Source organism: Mustela lutreola, chromosome 1 (assembly GCF_030435805.1).
Source record: "Mustela lutreola isolate mMusLut2 chromosome 1, mMusLut2.pri, whole genome shotgun sequence".
In the NCBI taxonomy this organism is placed as follows: domain Eukaryota; kingdom Metazoa; phylum Chordata; class Mammalia; order Carnivora; family Mustelidae; genus Mustela; species Mustela lutreola.
The window spans coordinates 231677077-231701374 of NC_081290.1; the positions used below are offsets into that span (position 1 = coordinate 231677077).

The 24298-nt window shown below is 39.0% G+C and overlaps 1 protein-coding gene across 4 annotated transcripts in view; it reads left to right on the top strand.

Annotated features, from left to right (window-relative positions):
- Positions 1-24298, top strand: part of FAM168A (family with sequence similarity 168 member A) — a 242040-nt gene that overhangs the window by 144092 nt on the left and 73650 nt on the right. The gene's annotated exons all lie outside the window — the stretch shown is intronic.

Here is a 24298-nt window from a genome sequence, read left to right on the forward strand (position 1 = left end):
ATGATCTATTCAGGAATTAGTTGTTCCAGATTACAAATCGATTTGGAAATCCCAGTGACACTTGAGAGAAGAAAAAAATTCGGCAGTGAGCTTTTGATTTTATCTTGAAAGGCTAGTAAATGGTGGTCAGACTTATAGTTTGTGATTATCTTTATCTAAAACAGAAAGTCTGGAATGTTTTAAAACCATTGTTTTCATGCTATAACATAGATAAACCTCAACGACATTATGCTAAGTGAAATAAGCAGTCATAAGGGACATGTATGATTCCTCTTTTTTTTTTTTTAAGATTTTATTTATTTGACAGAGAGAGAGAGAGATCACAAGTAGGCAGAGAGGCAGGCAGAGAGAGAGGGGGAAGAAGGCTCCCTGCTGAGCAGAGAGCCTGACTCGGGGCTCGATCCCAGGACCCTGGGATCATGACCTGAGCCGAAGGCAGAGGCCTTAACCCACTTAGCCACCCAGGTGCCCCTGTATGATTCCTCTTAAATGAGGTTCCTGGAATAGTTAGATTCATAGAGACAGAAGGTAGAATGTGAGGAGGAGAAAAGGGGGAGTTAGTCTTTAATAAGTACAGAGTTTCAATTGAGGAAGATGAAAAAGTTCTGGAGATGGGTGGTGATAATAGTTGCACAACACTGTGCAGGTACTTTGTGCCTCAGAACTGTATACTTAAAATGGTAAATTTTATGATATCTATTTTAGGACCATAAACAAAAAAAGCTCCTGTATTTTGAGTGTCTAGTGCCTACTAAGCTACTTGCCTAAACTTAATTGACCATTCTTATGTTGAATTACAAATAATGAACCCCGCTTTTCCCAATGTTTCTGTACTACTCTATAGTTAAGTAAATGTTTTCGTATCTAATTCAGAACATCTTTGAGAAGTAGGTAGACAGAAATAGATAAGGAAACAGATTCTAAGAGACTTGGTACTGGTAGGTCAGAGAGAGAGGTCAGTGCCTAGTTCAGCATGGTCCAGTTCCAGAGCTTCCAAAGCCATAAATGAGGGGGTTTAAAACTTAAAAGTGGGGGGCTTTCTCTGAAGCAATATAGTTCCCTCAGCAGAGTGTCCATCCCTTTATTAGAGCTCAGAGGCAGAACAGTTGAGATCTACATTCCTAACTTGCACATTCTGCCTGGTTTGTATCCAGATCTTCAGCAGAGCATTTGGACAAAGTAAGGAGACTGATCACACCTTCTGTAGTTGGATTGATTGAATTCTATATGCCCATCTCTCTCTCTCTCTCTCTCTCTCTCTCTCTTTTTAACCTGTGAAGGGCATTAGTTTTTCAAATATGCATAATATAATAGGATCAAAAGTAAATAAGGAGATTCACAATGAAGGGGAAAATAAGGAAAGCAGAGTAAATGAAGCCAAGGTAAATTTAGTACCAGAAATTCCTACTTTTATTAAGATTCAGTAGCAAATTCATCTCGGAGCTTCCTAGTGGCCAGAGCAAGGTCTGGTTCAAGGTTCAGAGTATCTGTCATTCACTCATTTGTTCTTTCAACTGATAGTTTATTCTCAGAAGACACACATGTATCTCTGCCTCTAATATCTAAAGAAAATAGAGCTCTTCTTAAACAATAGATGATGTTAGCGGTTGCCACAATAAACTTGATAGTAGGCTTTTTGTCTGGTTTATTTCTAGTTAAGGTGTACCTGGCACCAGTAATTGGCTCAGACTGAATACTTACTATGGATTTGATAAACAAATAAGAAATGATTGCTTTTTTAAGGATCTCATGTAAAACTTGGACAATGGATAGTCATTTATTTTTATTTTTTTTAAAGATTTTATTTATTTATTTGACAGAGAGAAATTACAAGTAAGCAGAGAGGCAGGCAGAGAGAGGAGGAAGCAGGCTCCCTGCTGAGCAGAGAGCCCGATGCGGGCCTCGATCCCAGGACCCTGAGATCATGACCTGAGCCGAAGGCAGTGGCTTAACCCACTGAGCCACCCAGGCGCCCTGGATAGTCATTTTGATGTTCAGCAAATACTGGATACCTGAGGTATATACTTGGCTCCTGTGCTGGCTCTTTGGAAAATAAAGACATGAATAAATTATGGTTTTATCCTCAAGGAGTATTTTTAAAAAGCTGATGATACAAAGTACTGTGAAGATATAAAATGCTTTGTGCGGACTGTGGGTGCTCAGAGGAAAGAGTTCATCACAGGCCAGGCTGTTCAGTTTCCCCACTGGTAAAAACGAAATAATAGTACCTACTTCACAGGGTTGTTGTGAAAATTAAAAGGAGTTAACATAAAGCCCTAAGAAATATTCCTGGCTCATAGGAAGCATTCCGTAAATTTTAGCTAATAATATATTTAGGGAAGACATCCAGGAAAAGGGGGTACATGGATTTAGGTTCTTTAGATCCCTGTGCTTGTCTCTACCAAAGCACGTGGGTGTCCTTATCTGACTCTTTATGTTTCCCTTCTCTGCTAGCTCTGAGGTCCTTCAGGGCATGTATCATAATAGTGTTGGTTGAGCCTGGTATAGTATAAATACCCACTGAAGGTTTGTTTACAGAAGGAAGAAAGCAAGCAAGCATATTGGGAGCCAAGCAGGCTTGCTCCTTTAGCAACTGAGAATATTCTAAAGACATGCTTTCTAGGAGCCCTGCTTGGCTTTGAATTATACATGACAGCATATTCTGTTGTCCTGTTATTCTTCCTCCATGTTCCTTCATTACTGCCTTTATACCCTTGTTGGACTACTGCTGACTTCTAAGCAAATGAACTAATGGTTGGTGGGTAGTTCACAGCAGTTGTCATCTCAGATCATATTGATTCCCAGTTGTTCATTGGATGTCTTTGTCTCTCCTTGTTCAAAAGTGAAAGCCCTCTAGGTGCACCTGGGTGGCTTGGGTGGTTACAAGTCACGTTCTCAGGGTCCTGCAATTGAGCCCCATGTTGGGGGGGTGGTTCCTGCTCAGCAGGAAGTCCGCTTTTACCTCTCCTTCTCCCTTTGCCTCTCCCCCCGCCACCACTGCTCATGCTCTTTCTCTCTCACAGATAAATAAAATCTTTAAAAAAAAAAAAAAAAAAGAATGCCATTTTTCAGTACTTACCTGGAAACTCCTTACTTTCCCCTCATTGAGCCCTGCATACAGAAAGTTTCTAAATCCTATCAGTTATGATTCAAAATAATTCCCCTGTTCGTTCTTTCTTTTCTATTTCCATTCTTCCTTTCTAGTGGAAACCTTGTTTCTTTTCTGCCAGTTCATCCTCCATTTTTTCATGAAATATGTCACTTTGTTACTTTAGTCTTTTGTGGCTCCCTATCCATCTTCACAGCAGTTCTTTAGATTAAATGGTTGTATTTCCATGTTATAGATGAGGTGATAATTGCCTTCCTGTAGCAAATAGCCTCAAGATGAATTTAATATTCCTCTTAGTCTTTTGAGGCTCTCTAATTACCCTTTTAAAACCTGAGACCCAGGAAAAGGACAGTCCAAAGTCCTGGATGTCTTATAGACATTGTGGGTCCAAGCCATTGAAAACTGCAAGTGATGAGGATGTTTCCCTAGATGCAGTGAAGATAAAGTCACCATTCCTTGAGTATTTACATATTCTCTGGCAAAACATTTATTGGCTCATTTTGTCCTCCCTAAAATCCTAGGATGTAATTAACACTAGTATTTCTACTCTACGCAAGAGGAAACTGAAATTAAGTTTGCCATCCAAGGCTTCACAGGTGCCATGACTTAAAAACCTATGTTCTTGGAGCACCTGGGTGGCTCAGTGGGTTGAGCCTCTGCCTTCGGCTCAGGCCATGATCTCAGGGTCCTGGGATTGAGCCCCGCATCAGGCTCTCTGCTCAGCACGGAGCCTGCTTCCCCTTCTCTCTGCCTGCCTGTGATCTCTCTCTGTCAAATAAATAAATAAAATCTTAAAACAACAACAACAACAAAAGAAACCTATGTTCTTAACCATTATGTGATGTTTTCAAGGTAACATTTTGTACATGTTGCTTCTGTAGGAAAGATGAGAACTTTATGTGCTATAAACTTGCTTTTGAGAATTGTTGATCTGATGGGCTTCATGGATTTGCTGCAGAGAACTAACATACTCTGGTAGAGTACTTTGAATAGGTTCTTCAGTGAATACCTTTATTTCTTTATATTTCCTTAGTATCCTGTGTGTCATGACACATCAATCCAAAATGCCACCTAAGACTTATGACCAGTAAAAGGGGAAGAGGAGCTTTACTGGGACTGTGTTTTCATACAGCTAACTTGTTTATTTGTTTGTCTTCCTGTCTAATTGTCTGTTCTTCTGTCCATCCAGAAAATGATTCAGTCTAAAGTTAGAGATCTGGGTTTTGTTAAGAACCCAGTCTGTGATCCTGACTTGCCATGTATTTCTGGGGTGGTTCATTCCCTTCTCTGTGCCTCAGCTCTTTTCTTCTACAAAAAAAGTAAATAAAGGGGGTGCCTGGGTGGCTCGGTAGGTTAAGCCTTTGCCTTCAGCTTGGATCATGATCTCAGGGTTCTGGCATCAAGCCCCATATCAGGCTCTCTGCTCGGTGGAGAGCCTGCTTCCTCCTCTCTCTCTCCCTGCCTCTCTGTCTACTTGTGGTCTCTCTCTCTCTCCATCAAATAAATATATAAAATCTAAAAATAAAATAAAATAAAATAAAGGTATTAGATGGCATGAATGTAGACCTCTTCCATCCAGCTCTCTGCAGCTGAATGTGATAGGCAATATGGTAGTTGTACTTTTGAAAAGTAACACTGATACTTTTATACTAAATTATAGGCCTTTTCTCAGAAGATAAAATCTGATGCATATATATATATATATATATATATATTGCATTGCAAATCTAGTCTCTTGTAAGTAACCATTAAAGAGGGGCTCTGAGGATGCTGGTTTTTAGCTTCTCCAGAAATGCCTGATGACTATTTCTTGTAGCTGGGAATGTTATATAGCAAGTCTGCATGTAACAATCATTTCTAGCAAATTATAATTTTGCTTCAGAGGTGTGTGATAATTTAAGGTCATTGTATTATGTGGTTATGAAACGGTGGTAGGCAATCAATTTGTTCAGCAAATAGTTTCCAAGCACATACTGTGTGCCTGACTTTGTGTTAGGTAGTAGGAATGAAACTCTGACAAGACTAATCTCTTTCATGGGCTTGGCAGGAGTTGGGAGTGTGATATAATTATATTTGAGTGTGATAAATACTATAGAAGCTTCCCAATGAAGGTAGCATCTAATAGAGCCCTGAAAAGAAGAGTAGGAATGATCCAGATTAAGATAGGGTAGATTAGGGAGAACCACTGAATGATGGAGAAGGGTGGTGTTTCAGGCACGGAGAACAACATGTGGAAAGATTCAGGGGCAAGACAGTATGGCATGTTCAGGGGAATGCAAAGAAGATAAAATCTGCTGTATTATAAAGCCTGAGGGCAGGAAAAAGCTATTTTGAAATTACAGCCATTTTAGATATCACATCTGGATTGTGAAATAGCATGATGCCATTGAAAGGACTGTACTTGGGATCTGAAGATCCAGATTTTAGTCCCTGGCTTTCCACTGGCTATCTATGGGATCTTGAACAAATTATTTAACTTCTCTGATTCTGTTTATCTGCAAAATGGTAACTGTTAACTCTTGCACCATCATTTTAAGCTATAAAACTGCTACACTATAAAAGTTTTTTTTTCTCTCTCAAAGATTTTATTTATTTATTTGGGGACAGAGATCACAAGTAGGCAGAGAGGCAGGCAGAGAGAGAGAGGAAGGGAAGCAGGCTCACTGCGGAGCAGTGAGGATGTGGGGCTCCATCCCAGGACCCCCGGATCATGACCTGAGCCAAAGGCAGAGGCTTTAACCCACTGAGCCGCCCAGGCGTCCCTGAAAGCTTTTTTTAATCCTTGCTCTGTTTTAAATGCTTTGTGTCAATATAGTACTTTTATTACGGTAATTCTTATATACAACTGTTTCCCCAGTTGTATATAAGAGCTGTTAAAAGAACAGCTCTTTTAAGAGCAGAGAATGATGCAAGGTGAGTCCCAAGTACTTGTGAGATTTAATGAATAATTGGATTCTATATTAAGGGAAATTCCCTGTGAAATTTGTTTGCTTTTAAAAAAGAAACCCTTGAGGGACGCCTGGGTGGCTCAGTTGGTTAAGCAGCTGCCTTCGGCTCAGGTCATGATCCCAGCGTCCTGGGATCGAGTCCCACATCGGGCTCCTTGCTCCGCAGGGAGCCTGCTTCTCCCTCTGACTCTGCCTGCCACTCTGTCTGCCTGTGCTCGCTCTCACTCTCTCTCTTACAAATAAAAAAAAAAAAAAAAAAAAAAAAAAAATTAAAAAAAAAAAAATAAAAAAGAAACCCTTGAGAAGAAATTTTGTATTATTTGTAAGCATTTGACTTGAGAGACAATTTTGTTGTGTTTTTGATTAGCAAAAAAGCCATTTTCTGAAAGCTATTTCAAATGGGCTGAATGCTCTAGTGGTTAGAATGTGTCATTTTGCAGATGAGCATATCATTTACAGGCAGGCACAAGAGGTGGTTATTGAGGTTTTGCATGAAACGATCTTTTTGTTAACTGTGGAAACCTTTTTCATATTGAGATCCTGTTGGCAGATCCTAGAAATCAGAGTTCTCCTCCATTTCACCTTTAAATTGAAACATTTTCTGAGATGAGATGATATATACAGAGCTGTAAAATATGGAAATCTGATGTGCAGTTTGATTACATTTGGCAGACAGTATAAAGAAGTAGACAGCTGCTATTAAAAACTGGCCTTCCTTGTGTACCATCATAGTGATAGAATTAAGGGAAAAAACCCACTAAAACTGAGTTTTCTTAAAATTGTTAGGTAAGAATTCAATAAAAGGTTTCTTTTTATTTACCCATTAATTCATTCATCTTGACTAGTCAACAAATACTTAGCACTCTGCTTTATACCAGGACCTTTCCTAGAAATTTAGTAGTGAATAAAACAGATATGGTCCTTTGACCTCATGGTGCTTCAGATGTAGCAGGAAGAAAAGAATTGGGCAAGCAAATTACAGCTGGAGTGAGTATTTATAATAGAGAAGTCCAGAGAGCTCTGGGATCATAAAATGCCCTGTAGCCATGTCTAACCAAGTTTACTGAGATTCTTCATAGGAACTGTGTGGACAGTTGAGAAATGGGTCCGGAATGATAATATCCCTGCCATGTTTTCCCTCAGATTCTATGCTCCAACCTTTCAGAACTGCTCAGCATTCTCTGTGCCTTGCTTTTTCATGACATAGCCTCATGAATGCCTTTTCCTTTCCCTTCTCCTTCTGTAGACTTCCTGTCATCCTTCAAAATAGATCAAATAACACATTCTTTAGAAATCTTCAGTATCTCTCCCCCAATTAAATAGGATGAGGTTTGGCTATGACATTCTGAAATAACAGTGGTTTGGAAAATCAGGGTTTTATTTTCTCATATAAAAGAGCTACAGAGGTAGGTAGTCCAGGCCTAACCTGGTTGTTCCATGAAATCATCAAGGATCTGGGGTCTTTCTACCATCTTAGATTTCAGACTTCCATTCACAAGGTTACTTCATGTGAAAGAAAGCTGATGAGTTCCAATCATCATGTCCTAATTCTATTAGCAATAATTGTGCCTCAGATAAACCTCATTGGCTGAGATGCTGCCACTGTGCAAAGCTATCATGTCCTAATTCTAGATAGCAAGAAGGAAAGGGGAGAAACAGGGCATCTCTGCCAGATAACACTGTTCCTTTTAAGTAGCCTTTAACAGACGTCCTACACAATATTTCAGTGATATCTTACTGAGCAGGACTAATCACATAACCACACTTTATACAAGATGGGCTGGGAATTAGAATCCTTTAACTGAGTGTTTTGCCACCTAGTGGTAGTCATACTCTTTCTTCCTCTACCACCACCCTTTAGTTAATTGTTCTTTAAATTTTCAGCACTCAGTATAATAACAGTACTATATTGCTGTTGTCAATTTCCATGTCTCTTTCTTTCTCTTATAAATACCACAGGGGTAGAAATTGTGTCCTTTTATCTTTGAATTTGTAATACTTTGCACAAAGCCTGGCACAGGAGGAATCTTCATGTATATAAAATGAAGGTTTTGAACTAAATGACAACTTTTAGTTTATAAAAGATCTGTAATTATTTCTTGAATTACCAGTTCATATTTTTAAAGTTTTACTGAAGTATAATTTACATATGATAAATTTCACCCTTAAATTAAGTCTGCAAATTCAATGTGTTTTAGTAAATTACAGAGTTGTGCAACTATCACCAAAATCCAGGTAAAGACCATTTTTATTACCACAAGGAGATCTCTTGCTTCCATGTGCTATCAGTCCCCATTCCTACTCCAACTCCCAGGTGACCAAATATTTACTGTCTGCCTCTGTAATTTTGCTTTTTCTGAACATTTCATATAAATAGACTCATACAGTATATGGTCTTTTGCTCTTGCTGCCTTTACTTGGCATAGTATTTTCAAGGTTAATTCATGTTGTGATATGTATCATTGGTTTGTTCCTTTTTATTGCTGATATTGTTGAAATTTTTATTAAATTTTATAAGTTACTTTGTTTTGCATTTAAATATATCTTATTACAAATTATTGTATTTATTATAATCTACATGCAGTCTACTTCAGATTCAAGCTTAAATTAATTTCAGTAAGATACAGAAAGTTTGGGGCGCTTTGGGTGGCTCAGTCATTGTGTCTGCCTTTGGCTCGGGTCATGATCCCAGGGTCCTGGGATCGAGGCCGCATCAGGCTCCCTGCTGGGCGGGGAGTCTGCTTCTCCCTCTCCCACTCCCCTTGCTTGTATTCCCTTTCTCGCTGTCTCTCTTTGTCAAATAAATAAATGAAGTCTTAAAAAAAAAAAAGATACAGAAAGTTTGTTCCAATTAACTCCATTCCCCCTTTCCTGTACTTGGGCTCGTTTTTTTTTTTTTTTTTTTTTTTTTTTAAGATTTTACTTATTAATTTGGAGAGGGAGAGAGAAGGGGTAGGGGGAGAGAGAGAGGGAGAGGGAATCTAGGGCAGACTCCATACTGAGCATGGACCAGACATGGGACTCTATCCCACAACCCTAAGATCATGGCATGAGCCAAAACCATAAGTTGGACACTTAGCCGACTGAGTCATCCAGGCATCCCTGGACTCTTGTTTTTATATATATTAAATGTTTATGTATTATAGGACCAACAATATGGTTTTAGAGTTATTTTATATAGCTGTCTTTTAAAACTATTAAGAGAAAAATATTTATACTTTTATATTCACCTACATAATCACCTTTATTGGTGCTCTTTATTTCTTCATGAGGATTTGAATTACTCTCTAGTACCATTTCCTTTCAACCTGATAGCTTTAAGTATTTCCCTCCCCCACCCCAGTATTTCATTAGTATTTTTTGAAAGGTGGGTATTACCACTGAAATATCTCAGTCATTACTGATGTGAGAATGCCTTTATTTTTGCCTTCAGTTTTGAATGATAACTTTGCTGAGGTTATAAATTTTTTTAATGAGGATATTTTATTTTTATTTCTATTTATTTATTTTTTTAGTAAAGTTTACACACAGTGTTATATTCGTTTTAAGTGTACAGCTTAGTGATGTGTTAAGTTTATACATTATGCTGTGTTTAAAGTATAGCTACCGTCTGTCCAGTTACATTGCTATAACTTACTCATTCCATAACTGGAGGCCTGTATCTCCCTCTGCTCTTCACTTTTGTCCCAACCCCCACCCCCCCCCCACTCTGGCAACCGATCAGTTTGTTCTCTGAATTTATAGTTCTGATTCTGCTTTTTGTTTATTCATTTTTTATAGATTCCATTTATGAATGGAATTAAATGGTATTTGTCTCTCTCATTCTTACTTATTTCACTTAGCATAATACCCTCCAGGTGCATCCTTGTTGTCTCAAATGGTGTGATGTCATCTTTTATTATGGCTGTTAAATGTTCCATTGTTTATATTCCATTGTTTATATGTATATATATTTTCCTTGTGCATTTGTCTCTTGAAGGACACTTAGGTTGCTTCCATGTCTTGGCTATTGTAAATAATGCTGCAGTAAGCATAGGGGTGCATGTGTCTTTTTGAGTTTGTGTACTCATTTTTTCTGGGTAAATACCCAGTAGTGGAATTATTGGATCAGGTGGTATTTCTGGTTTAATTTTTTGAGGAACCTCCAATACTGTTTTTCATGGAGGCTGTACCAATTTACATTTCCACCAGCAGTGCACAGGGCTTCCTTTTCCTCCATGTTCTTACTTTGTTGTTTCTTATCTTCTTGATTTTAGTTATTCTAACAGGCATGAGATAATATCTCATTGTGTTTTTGATTCACATTTCCCTGATAATGAGTGATATTGAGCATCTTTTCATGTCTGTTGGTCATCTGTATGTCTTCTTCGGAAAAATGTCTGTTGAGCCCCTCTGCCCTTTTTAAAATCAGTTTTTGTGGTGGTGATGGTGGTTTTTGGGGGTTGTTTTTGTTTTGATGTTGAGTTATGTAAGTTCTTTATATATTTTGGATATCAGCCCCTTATCAGATATATTATTTGCAAGTATCTTCTCCCATTCAGTAGGTTGTCTTTTTGTTTTGTTGATGACTGCCTTCACTGTGCAAAAGCTTTTTATTTTGATGTAGTCCCAGTATTTTTGCTTTTGTTTCCTTTGCCTTAGGAGACACATCTAGAAAAATATAGCTATGGCTGATGTTAGAGAAATTGTTGCCTTTGTTCTCTTCTAGGATTTTTATGGTTTCAGGTCTCATGCTTAGGTCTTTATTCCATTTTGAGTTTATTTTTGTGTATAGTATAAGAAAATGGTTGAGTTTCATTCTTTTACATGTAGCTGTCCAGTTTTCCCAGCAGAATTTTTTTAAAAAATTTTATTTATTTATTTGACAGAGAGGCAGTAGGCAGAGAGGCAGACAGAGAGAGAGAGCGGAAGGGAAGCAGGCTCCCCACCAAGCAGAGAGCCTGATGTGGGGCTCAATCCCAAGAACCTGGGATCATGACCTGAGCCAAAAGCAGAGGCTTTAATCCCCTGAGCCACCCAAGCGCCCCACCTAGCAGCATTTATTGAAATGACTTTCTCCCATTGTGTATTCTGGCCTCCTTTGTCATAGATTAATTGACCTTATAAATGTGGGTTTATTTCTGAGGTCTCTATTCTGTTCCATTGCTCTGTGTGTCTGTTTTTCGTGCTAATACCATACTGTTTTGATTACTAAAGCTTTGTATATGTCTTGAAATCTGGAATTGTGATACCTCCAGCTTTGTTCTTTCTTGGGATTGCTTTGGCTGTGCAGGGTCTTCTGTCATTCCACAGGGATTATAAATCTTGGTTAAGATGTTTGCTTTTTTTCTTTCGGCACATTTTATATATCATTCCTCTGCCTCTAGCTTCCCATTATTTCTGATGAGAAGTGAGCTGTTAATCCTGTTGTTCCCTTTTATCTGATAAATTGTTTTCTCTTGCTACTTTCAGAAACTTCTGTTTGTTTTTCTTCAGTTTTTACTATGATGTGTACAGGTATGGATGTTTTTTGTTTAGCCAATTTGGGGTTCATTATTTAGATATGTAGTTTAATGTTTGTTTTTAAAATCAAATTTGGGAAGCATTTGGTCATTATATCCTCAAATATTTTTTCTGCTCATATTTTTCTTTCCTCTTTCTGGAACTCCCATTACTTGTCTGTTGGTTTGAGTTTCCTACAGGTTACTCTATTTCCTTTTTGTTTTTCAGATTGCATCATCTATATTGATCTGTCTTTGAGTTGGATGATTTTTTTTTCCTTCTGCCAGCTCAGATTTGTTGTTGAGTCCCCCTTGAATATTTCATTTCAGAATACAATTTCCATTTTTTAAAAATAATTTCTGTATATTGATATTCTCTATTTGAATTATCAACATTCTTCCATTTAATTCTTTAAATATGGTTTCCTTTGGTTCTTTTTCACACTATTTATAATACCCATTTCAAAATATTTCTCTGCTGATCCCAACATCTGGGTCCCCTTGAGTTAGTATTCATAATCATCTTTTTTTTTTCCCCTTGGTAAATGGGCACTCTTCACTGTTTCTTTGGATGATTCATGATTTTTTTGTTTGTTGAAAACTACATGTTGTATTTATTTTTAATTTATTTATTTTTAGTAACATATAATGTATTATCTGTTTCAGGCATACAGGTCTGTAATTCATCAGTCTTACATGATTCACAGCACTCACCAAAGCACATACCCTCCTCAATGTCCATGGTCCAGCCACCCCACCCCTTCTACCGCCCTCCCCTCCAGCAACCTTCATTTTGTTTCCTGAGATCAAGTTTCTTATGGTTTGTCTCCCTCTCCGGTTTCATCTTGTTTCATTTTTCCTTCCCTTCCTCTGTGGTCCTCTTTCTAGTTTCTCAAATTCGATGTGTCAATTAGATCATATGATAATTGTCTTCTTCTGACTTACTTCCCTTAGCATAATAACCTCTAGTTCTGCCCACGTTGTTGCAAATGGCAAGATTTCAAATTTTTGTTGACTGCATAATATTCGTGTGTGTGTGTGTGTGTGTGTGTGTGTACACCACATCTTCATTATCCATTCATCTGTTCACGGACGTCTAGGCTCTTTCCATAGTTTGGCTGTTGTGGACGTTGCTGCTATAAACATTGGGGTGCACGTGCCCCTTTTGATCACTACATTTGTATCTTTGAGGTAAACACCCAGTAGTGCAATTGCTGGGTTGTAGGGTAGCTCTATTTTCAACTTTTTGAGGAACCTCCACTCTGTTTTCCAGAGTGGCGGCACCAGCTTGCATTCCTACCAGCAGTCCAGGAGGATTCCCCTTTCTCTGTATCCTCTCCAACATCTGTCATTTCCTGACTTGTCAATTTAAGCCATTCTGACTGGCATGAGGTGGTATCTCACTGTGGTTTTGACTTTTTCCCTGATGCCAAGTGATGTTGAGCATTTTTTCTTGTGTCTGTTGGTCATTTGGATGTCGTCTTTGCTGAAATGTCTGTTGATGTCTTCTGCCCATTTCTCGATTATTTGTTCTTTGGGTGTTGAGTTTGATAAGTTCTTTATAGATTTTGGATACTAGCCCATTATCTGATAAGTCATTTGCAAATATCTTCTCCCTTTCTGTCAGCTGTCTTTTGGTTTTGTTGACTGTCTCCTTTGCTGTGCAAAAGCTTTTGATCTTGATGAAGTCCCAATAGTTCATTTTTGCCCTTACTTCCCTTGCTTTGGGGAGTATTTCTAGGAAGAAGTAGCTGTGGCTGAGGTCAAAGAGGTTACTGCCTGTGTTCTCCTCAAAGATTTTGATGGATTCCTGTCTCACATTGATGTCTTTCATTCATTTTGAGTCTATCTTTGTGTGTGTTGTAAGGAAGTGGTCCAGTTTCATTCTTCTGCATGTGGCTATCCAGTTTTCCCAACACCATTTGTTGAAGAGACTGTCTTTATTCCACTGGACATTCTTTCCTTCTTTGTCAAAGATTAGTTGACCATAGAGTTGAGGGTCCATCTGATCTCTCTATTCTGTTCCATTGATCTATGTGTCTGTTTTTGTGCCAGTATCATACTGGCTTGATGATGACAGCTTTGTAATAGAGCTTGAAGTCTAGAATTGTGATGCCACCAACTTTGGTTTTATTTTTCAGTATTTCTCTGGCTATTCGGAGTCTTCTGATTCCATACAAATTTTAGGATTATATGTTCCATTTCTTTGAAAAAAATTGATGGTATTTTGATAGGGATTGCATTAAATGTATAGATTGCTTTAGGCAGCATAGACCTTTTTACAATACTTGTTCTTCCAGTCCTTGAGCATGGAATGTTTTCCCATTTCTTTGTGTCTTCCTCAATTTCTTTCATAAGTACTTTATAGTTTTCTGAGTACAGATTGTTTACCTCTTTGGTTAGGTTTATTCCTAGGTATCTTATGGGTTTGGGTGCAGTTGTAAATGGGATTAATTCCTTAATTTATTCTGTCTTGCTGTTGGTGTATAGATATGCAACTTATTTCTGTGCATTGATTTTATATCCCTATACTATACTGAATTCCTGTATGAGTTCTAGCATTTTTGGAGTGGAGTCTTTTGGGTTTTCCACATGAAGTATCATATCTGCAAAGACTGCGAGTTGGACTTTTTCTTTGTTGATTTGGTTGCCTTTTCTGTCTTTTTGTTGTCTGATTGCTGAGGCTAGGACTCCTAGTACTGTGTTGAGTAGTAGTGGTGATAGTGAACATCCCTGCCATGTTACTGACCTTCGGGAAAAAAGCTCTCAGGTTTTCCCCATTGAGAATGATGTTTGCTGTGGGTTTTTCATAGATGGCTTTGATGATATTGATGTATGTACCCTCTATCCCTATACTGTGAAGAGTTTTGATCAAGAGAGGATGCTTTGGGGGCGCCTGGGTGGCTCAGTTAAGCATCTGCCTTTGCCTCCGGTAACAATCCCAGGGTTCTGGGATCGAGCCCCACGTCGGGCTCTCTGCTCAGCAGGGAGCCTGCTTCCCCCTCCCTCTCTGCCTGCCTCTCTGCTACTTGTGCACTTTCTCTTTGTCAAATAAATAAATAAAATCTTAAAAAAAAAAAAAGGATGCTTTGTACTTTGTCAAATGCTTTTTCAGCATCTATTGAGAGTATCATATGGTTCTTATTCTTTCTTTTATTAATGTATTTTATCACATTGATTAATTTGTGGGTGTTGAACCAACCTTGCAACCCAGAGATAAATCCTACTTGGTTGTGGTGAATAATCTTTTAAAGTACTGTTGGATCCTCTTGGCTAGTTTTTTGGTGAGAATCTTTGCATTCAGGTTCATCAGGGTTATTGGTCAGTAATTCTCCTTTTTGATGGGGTCTTTGTCTGGATTTGGGATTGAAATAATGCTGGCCTTATAAAATGAGTTTGGAAGTTTTCCTTCTATTTCTATTTCTTGGAATGGTTTCAGAAGAATAGGTATTAATTCTTCTTTAATGTTTGATAGAAATTCTTCCAACAACTAAGCCACCTAGTTGCCCCTGGTAGGATGCTCTTTAGCCTCCATGTATTTCAGTTGTTTCCAACTTTCCTCTTGTGATTGTGCACGAGTTTCAAAGCATTGTGGTCTGAAAATATGCAGGGAATGATCCCAGTCTTTTGATACCAGTTGAGACCTGATTTGTGACCCAGGATGTGATCTATTCTGGAAAATGTTTCATGTGTACTAGAGAAGAATGCATATTCTGTTGCTTTGGAATGGAGTGTTCTGAATATATCTGTGAAGTTCATCTGGTCCAGTGTGTCATAAAAATCCCTTATTTCCTTGTTGATCTTTTGCTTAGATGATCTGTCCATTTCAGTGAGGGGAGTGTTAAAGTTCAATGTGTTTGTTTGATTTTATTATTAATTGACTTATATAATTGGGTGCTCCCATGTTAGGGACATAAATATTTACAGTTGTTAGATCTTCTTGTTGGACAGACCCTTTCAGTATGATATAGTGTCCTTCCTAATCTCTTATTGTAGTCTTTGGCTTAAAATCTCATTTGTCTGATATAAGGATCCCCACTCCACTTTTCTTTTGATGTCCATTAGCATGGTAAATTATTTTCCACACTCTCTGTTTAAATCTTGAGGTGTCTTGGGGTGCCTGGGGGGTTCAGTGGGTTAAGCCTCTGCCTTCGGCTCAGGTCATGATCCCAGGGTCCTGGGATTGAGGCCCACATCAGGCTCTCTGCTCAGCAGGGAGCCTGCTTCTCCCTCTCTATTGGCCTGGCTTCTCCCTACTTCTGCCTACTTATGATTTCTCTCTCTGTCAAATAAATAAATAAATAAATAATCTTTAAAAAAAAAAATCTTGAGGTGTCTTTGGGTCTAAAATGAGTCTCTTGCAGACAGCATATTGATGGATCTTGTTTTTTTATCCAATCTCATACTTTTTGTCTTTTGATTGGGGGCATTTAGCCCATTTACATTCAGGGTAACTATTGAAAGATATGAATTTAGTGCCATTGTATTTACTGTAAGGTGACTGTTACTGTATACTGTCTCTGTTCCTGTGTGGTCTGTGTTACTTTTAGGCTCTCTCTTTGCTTAAAGGACCCCTTTCAGTATTTCTCATAGGTCTGGTTTGGTGATCCCAAATCCTTTTAGTTTTTGTTTGTCCTGGAAGCTTTTTATCTCTCTGTATATTTTCAATGACAGTTTAGCTGGATATAGTATTCTTGGCTGCATACTTTTCTTGTTTAGTGCCCTGAATATGTCATGCCACTCCATTCTGGCCTGCCAGGTCTCTGTGGATACGTCTGCTGCCAGTCTAATGTTTCTACCGTTGTAAGCTACAGACTTCTTCCCCTGAGCTGCTTTCAGGATTTTCTGTTTGTCTCTGGGAATTTTAAGTTTTACTGTTAGATGTTGGGGTGTTAACCTATTTTTATTGATTTTTGAGGGGGTTCTCTGTGCCTCCTGGATTCTGATGACCATTCCCTTCTCCAAATTAGGGAAGTTTTCCACTTTAATTTGCTGCAGTATACCTTCTCCCCCACTCTCTCTTCCTTCTTCTTCTTCTGGGATCCCAGATATTCTAATATTGTTTTGTCTTATGGTATCACTGATTTCTCAAATTCTCCTTTCACGATCCAGTAGTTTATCTCTCTTTTTCTCAGCTTCTTTATTCTCTTTTTTTTTTTTTTTTTTTTTTTTTAAAGATTTTATTTATTTTATTTGACAGACAGAGATTACAAGTGGGCAGAGAGGCAGACAGAGAGAGAGGGGAGGAAGCAGGCTCCCTGCTGAGCAAAGAGCCCGATGCGGGGCTCGATCCCAGGACCCTGGGATCATGACCTGAGCTGAAGGCAGAGGCTTTAACCCACTGAGCCACCCAGGTGCCCCGATTCTCTTTTTTTCTTAAGATTTTATTTATTTATTTGACATAGAGAGATCACAAGTAGGTTGAGAGGTAGGCGGGGTGGGGGGGTAGGGGGAGCAGGGGAGCAGTCTCCCTGCTGAGTGGAGAGCCTGATGTGGGTTTTGATCCCAGGACCCTGAGATCATAACCTGAGCTGAAGGCAGAGGCTTAACCCACTGAGCCACTCAGGCACCCCATCAGCTTCTTCAGCTTCTTTATTCTCCATCATTTGGTCTTCTGTATCACTAATTCTTTCTTGTGCCTCATTTATCCTAGCAGTTAGAGTCTCCATTTTTTATTGCACCTTATTAATAGCCTTTTTAATTTCAACTTAAATTTTATTTCTCCAGAAAGGGATTTTCCAGAAAATATCTTTTATGTTTTTTTCCAAGCCCAGCTAGTATCTTTATAATCATCAATCTGAATTCTAGTTCTGACAACTTAGTAATGTCCACATTAATTAGGTCCCTGGCAGTTGGTAATGCTTCTTGTTCTTTTTTTTTGAGGTGAGTTTTTCTGTTTTGTCATTTTGTCCAGAGAACAGATGAATGAGAGAACAAAATGCTAAAAGGTTAATAACAACCCCAGAAAAATGTACACTAAAGAATTCAGAAGAGACCTGATACCAGGGGGAAAAGAAAGGAACATAGAAACAAAAAAGAATATGATCAGGCTGGTGAATAGAACAGAACCACTCACTAGATTCTGGGTGTATTTTGGTCTGTTAGAAGAAACTGCCTCCTAAAATTTTAAAAAAGAGAAACACACACACACACACACACATACACAAATAAGGGTGAATACAATGAAGGGATGGAATATGACTGTAAAAATGAACATTAAGAAAGATTTTTTTAAATGAATTGATAAAATAAGAAGTTGGTTGAAAAAAGGAAGAAGAAAAATTTTAAAAAGAGAGATAACCTGATTAGACTGGTGAATAGAACAAAGCCATATGCTAGATTTAGAATATATTTTGGTGTTTTAGAAGAAACTGCATCCCAAAATTTTAAAGGAAGAAAAACATATCTATATACCAAAAATAAGGTTAAATACAATAAAGGGATAGAAAATGGCTGTAAAAATGAAAATTAAAAATGTTTAAAAAGGAATTGATAAGTTGATTGGGAAAGGAATGAAGAAAAATTTAAAAAATAGCAAAGTAGAAGAAAAAAGTAAAAATTAACTTGAAAGACTAAAGAATCATAGGGAAAAAACCATGAATTCTATGTGCTGTATTCCCCTAGTGCTGGAGTTTTGTAGTTCTCATTGATCAGTAAACTTTGTCTTGGCTGGATGTTTTTGTTGATCTTCTGGGGCAAGGGCTTGTTGCAGTGATTCTCAAATGTCTTTGTCCAGGCAGAATTGAACTACTCTTGTCAGGGGCCAGGCTAAGTAATCTGCTCAGGTTTGCTCTTGGTAGCTTTCTTTGCCTGAAAGCTTTCTTTACAGCTTTGGAGGACTAGAATGAAAATGGTGGCCTCCCAGTCTCTAGCCTGGAGATGCTGAGAGCTGGGGGCCCCACTACTCAGTTCACCTTCAGAGAGAAGCCGTCAATCACTCCCGTCTCCCTGGTCTCCATCCACACTCTGTGCTCAACCAGCCTGTGACTGTTTCTTTTTTCTTTTCTTTTCTTTTCTTTTTTTTTTTTTTTAAAGATTTTATTTATTTATTTGACAGAGATCACAAGTAGGCAGAGAGGCAGGCGGGGCGTTGGGGCGGGGCAGGCTCCCTGCTGAGCAGAGAGCCCGATGCAGGGCTCGATCCCAGGACCCTGAGATCATGACCTGAGCTGAAGGCAGAGGCTTAATCCGCTGAGCCACCCAGGTGCCCCTGACTGAGTGTTTCTATCTCTGGCACACAGCCCTGTTTGGAGTCTTCAAACCCAGCAGATTCCTGTGGTGCGCTCCCATGCTGCTCCTCCGGGGGAGGAAGGGGAGTCTCCCTGGGTCTGCTGCTCGAAAAGCAGTGGCCCAGATCATGGTTTATGGGAACCCCAAGCTGAGATCCCACTCCTTGGCTCACTCTTTGCAGCTGGCTTCCGTGCTCTGATACCTGGGAGCTCTGTCACGCTCAGGGACCCTCAGTCTTTCTGTGACGCCAAGGGTCTTAGGACCATACTGTCCCAGAGAGGGTTCCCACCGCCCACCCCTACCGCTGCTTATCCACTGGAGTGACATCCCTTAGCTGAGCGGACTTCTAAAAGTTCTGATTTTGTGCTCTGCTGCTTTATCACTTGCTTGTAGCTGGCTGATGGTGGCTCCCTCCCCACTGTGATCTAGCTTCCCAGATATCCCCTAGGATTCACTTCTCCACACATCCTACCTTCCACAGAGTGGTCGGGTTTTCTGTTCCTAGAGTTGTTGCTATTCTTTTCTTCAATCTCCTATTGAGTTCGTAGGTGTTCAGAATGGTTTGATAACTATTTAGCTGAATTCCTGGGACCAGATGAAATTTAGGTCTCCTGTTTCGCTGCCATCTTGCTAGCACCAATCAAAACTACATGTTTTAGATAATATATTGTGGCAACTCTTAATTCAGATTCTTCTGCCATGGAGGTTGGATATTGTTGCTGGGTGATTTTGTTTATTTAGACTATTCTATAGTGTCTGTCTTTTTGCAGTGTGTGACTACTGATGTCTTTTTAAAAAAAAAAAAAACACCATGAATACTTAATGATTTAAACATGAAAGTAGCTTTTTCTGGTCATATTTTTAAAATATTGTTTTAATATTTAAAGCTGGCTTCTTAAAAGTCACCCCTGGGTCAGCATAGATTAGTGGTCAATGATTGGCTTAAACCCTGGTCCAGGGAATCTACCCTTTGCTAATTAATTCATCTGTTTATCATTTGGAGAATGCATTCAGGCTTCAGTCAATTTACAGTTCTGCTCCAACTTTTACTTTCAGTGTGTTCAAGGCCTTACATTCACATAGAGTCAGTAGATAGCTAGGACCCCCTCCAGTTTCTCCTTAGCAATAGTGAAGTCTTACCACGAGGGATCGCGTAGTCGGTCTTATCAAGACTCACTATGGCTTTTTGTTACCTTGTATTCCCTTGTAAATTTGTCATTCGTCTGCTCTGTTAACCTGCTCTGACTAGTATTCTGACCTTAGTCTAGCTACAGTGGTAGCTTTCCTGGATTGTTTACTATTGTTCCCCAGATTGTCCCTCTATTGTTTTTGACAGTGATGCTGGGCGATCTCCAGAGCTGATTTCTATGCTCAGCTTCAGATTAAATCAGCCCATTCTGGCGCCAGTCGTCCTCTTGGCCTGACTGGACCTGCTCTGATGGAATTACTCCCAGGGAGCTAGGGGTTGGGACATAGGGGCAGCCCTAGGATAAAATGCTACAGATTCTCCCTGTTCTTAGTATGGTTCGGTAATTTTTCTTTTTCTTTTCTTTTCTTTTCTTTATTTTTTTAAAGTAAGCTCCATGCCCAGTGTGGAGCCCATTGTGGGCCTTGAACTAATCACCGTGAGATCAAGACCTGAGCTGAGATCATGAGTCACATGTTTAACCAGCTGAACCACCTAGGCGCCCTGGTTCAGTAATTTTTCTCAGACATTTCTCAATTTGATGTATGCCTTTGGTTAATTTTCAGAGGCGCAAATTGGTTGGTTTTGACCATTTTGTACAGTTTTATTGTTGCTTTTTGGGGAGAGGGTTTGCTAAGCAGTTTAAGCATTCCAGAGCTTTAGGAATTCCCCAGATAGACTCTAATCTCCTTTGGGCAGACACCATCTTTCTCTTTTTTGTAGTATCCATTCAATGTGAATTAAACCTTTGAGCTTTCATTTCTTGATCTTAGCCAAAAGGCTGAGAAGCGATGAGCTTTCATTTCTCTATCTGTCAAATGAAATTAATAATCCTTGAGTTGCTTACCTCAAAGGAACAAGTGAAATAGTGGTTAAAAATTTTGTAAGGTATAAACACTTTGTAAGATTCTTTGAAAAATTTAAAGTAGTTCGCAAGCCACAGCACAATTCCTAACAGTGCAACCTGTTGTGCATATACTATTTCAAAGAACTCATCCTGAATACATGGGCTTTTTTTCCCTGGTCATTTTATGCTCATGGGTTTTGCTTTTGGTTTGAAAGAAATAGTTCATGTGTTTTTGGTGGGCAGCAGCAGGCCACTTACAGAACAGTCTGGGAATGAAAGCTAGTTCCACCAGGATGAGAGTTTTTAGGACCTCTGTCTGTTTTCTCTTTCACATGTTATTCCACTGCCTGGCTTACCACTTCTGGTTCTGCAGTTAGAGAGGTGAGCTATCAATGGAGGCTTCTGTGGACATCAGATTTAAATACTGGAGAAATGTGAAGCCAGGTAGTTCACTGGGATATGCCAAGAAGTGCCAAACACTTTGAAGCTTTTTTCGAAGTTGTTTTTTTGGAGAAGCATGAAGGATGGTTCATCATGCATTCAACTACTATGTATTCAGTGTCCATTATGTGTGAAGTAATGTTCTGGGTACTGTGGATACAAGACAAAGGGAATCCTTGTTCTCGTGGAACAGATGGGGGAGAGAATAAATAAACCAGAAAATATATCAGGTAGTGTTAGGTATCAGTAAGAAAGGTAAAGTAGGATGAGGGGACATGGAATAACAGAACTGTTTTAGGTAGGGTGGTTAAGTTAATAAGGAATTCATTTCAAATAAGGTGAGATTTGAGCAGAGACTTGAATGAAGTGAGGGAATATGCCATTTGGATATCTGAGGGAAGGGTATTCTGGGTGTAGAGAAGAGCAAATGCAAAGATCCTGAGATGTAAGCTTGCATGGTATGTTCAGGAAACAAGGAGGTCGTTGCGATTCAAGTGGAGAAAGCTAAGGGATAGTGGTAGGAGTTGCAGTCAGAGATGTGGGCATGTGAGGTCAGGTCATATAAGGCATTGTAGAGTTTTACAAAGACTTTGGATGGTTGCTGGCACAATAATTGTAGGTTTGCTGTGGTTCAGCCCCAGGAAGCAACTCCATACTTGCCTCAGGAGAGATAGCTAGGCAGGATGTGCACAGAGGGCACTTTCCTTATTTAAGAAGTGAAATTACATTGGATGGGTAGTATATGGCAGCTGAGATTGTAGAAGTCAGGCAGATAGTACTTTTATTCTCTTGTAACTGACCATGTGTGCCCAGCAGGGACTCAGCTGATAGATATTAACTGCCTCCATGGTGGGATCTATCAGGGTTCAAGCATAGCACAAGGGACTCTGAGTTAAAGGAAAGGGTTCAGAGCCTGCCATTCCAGAGGAAAATCTAGTGCTGGGTTTGGGAAACTGGGAAATTCAACTATCTCAGTGGAAATAGCTTGGACATTGGGATTAGACAGACCTGGCTATGAAACTGACTTTTTCAATTCTTAGTAATGAGACTTTGGGTAGTTCACTTTATTTCTCTGGACTTGTTTATTTAACTATAAATACAGTGAAAATAATACCTGTTTTGCAAGATCACTGTGACCTTTTAAGACTTATAGGGATTTGATAAGGTAGGTCCCTACCATAGTACCTGTCCCATAGTGGATGTTCAATAAATAGTAGCTGTAATAGAGGTAATATTTATAATAGTGGTAATGGTTAACCCCTACAGAATGCTCAGTGTGTATCAACCATTGTAAAGAGAATTCTTAGGTATCTCAAATTTAAGTCCAAATTCAAATTTCTGTTTTTTACTCCAAACATGCTCCTTTCATAGTTCTTATCCCAGTAAGTAGCATTTTTATTTTTATTTTTTTAAAGATTTTATTTATTTATTTGACAGACAGAGATTACAAGGAGGCAGAGAAGGTGGCAGAGAGAGAGAGGAGGAAGCAGGCTCCCCGCTGAGCAGAGAGCCTGATGCGGGGCTCGATCCCAGGACCCGGGGATCATGACCTGAGCTGAAGGCAGAGGCTTTAACCCACTGAGCCACCCAGGCGCCCCTAGTAGCATTTTTATTATTCTAGTTTCTCAAGTTAGCTTTGGAGTCATTTTTAATGTCCTTCTTTTTATACTCATATTCAATACATTAGTAATTTTTGTCAGCCTAAATCTTCAGAATATATCCAAAATAGGACTCCTTCCCACCCCACTACACCACTGCTGCCACCCTATTTGAAGCCACCATTATCTTTCATCTGGATTATTTCAAACAGCATCCTAACTGATCTCCCTTCTTCTCAAACTCTTGCCTTCCTGCCATCTCAGCTCAACAGTCAAAGTAATCTTAAAATGAAGTCAAATCATGTCCCTTTTTTGCTCAAAATACTCTAGTGGCTTCTTATCTCATTTCCGGTAAAAAACAAAGTCCTTATACTGGCCTGCAAAGCTTGGCATGACAGGACCCTCATTACCTTTCTGGTCTCACTGTCTACTCTTTTCTCTGTTTCACTGCTTTCCAGCTAAACTGGCCTTGGCCTCCATGCTGTTTCTCATACATGGCTCCACTTCAGGGCATTTGCATTTGCTGTTTCCTCTACTTGGACAGTTTCCTCTCAGTTGTATGGTTTGCTCCTTCAACTTATTCATTGCTTAGATGTCACTGAATGACATTTTCCCTAGCTATTTTAAAAATTGCACTCTCTCCCCTTAGCGCATTCTGTCCACCGCCCTCAGTGGATTTCTCTATTGCATTTACCAGTATCTGATATACTGTATATTTTGCTTTTTAGAAAATTTTGTCTCCTTCACCCACAACTCAAATGCAGGTAGGAATATTGTTCTTGTTCACTGCTGTTCCTCTATCAGGCTTATGTGGGACAAATCGTATTGGGGAAGGAGAGTCGTAGGCAATGTCTTCAGACTGTTTGGGCTTCAGAATCTCCTTGGGAACATAGATTCCCGAGCCCCATCCCAGAGAGAGCATAGAGAATATTGTATACCATGTGAAGGAGTTTGGATTTTATTCCCAAAGCTTTTGAAGAGGGTAACTCATACAACCTGTGCTTTAATAAAGAATATCAGGATGGTAGACTGGATGAAATTTTGGAAAAAGAACCTCTTGGGACTGTTGTAGTAGTTTAGACAAGAGATTTTAAAACTTAAAACAGAGACAATAGCAATGAGAAAGGGAGTTGCTGATTGATCACAGCTCAGTCAATCACAGCTGATTGATCAGGTGTGAAAGAGTGGGAGGAATTTAGGATTTTATATATATACTAAAATATATATATTTATATATAAATATATATTATAATAATTATATAGGAAAAATATATATCAATATATCAATATATTAATATTATATATAAATACTAAATATATAAATATATTTAATTGTATATAATTAAATATATATATAATCCTAAAATATGAAAGCCTAAGCGCGCGCGCGCGCACACACACACACACACACACACACATATGTTTTTCTCTTAGGTGCTAGGTGGATGGATTGTCAGTA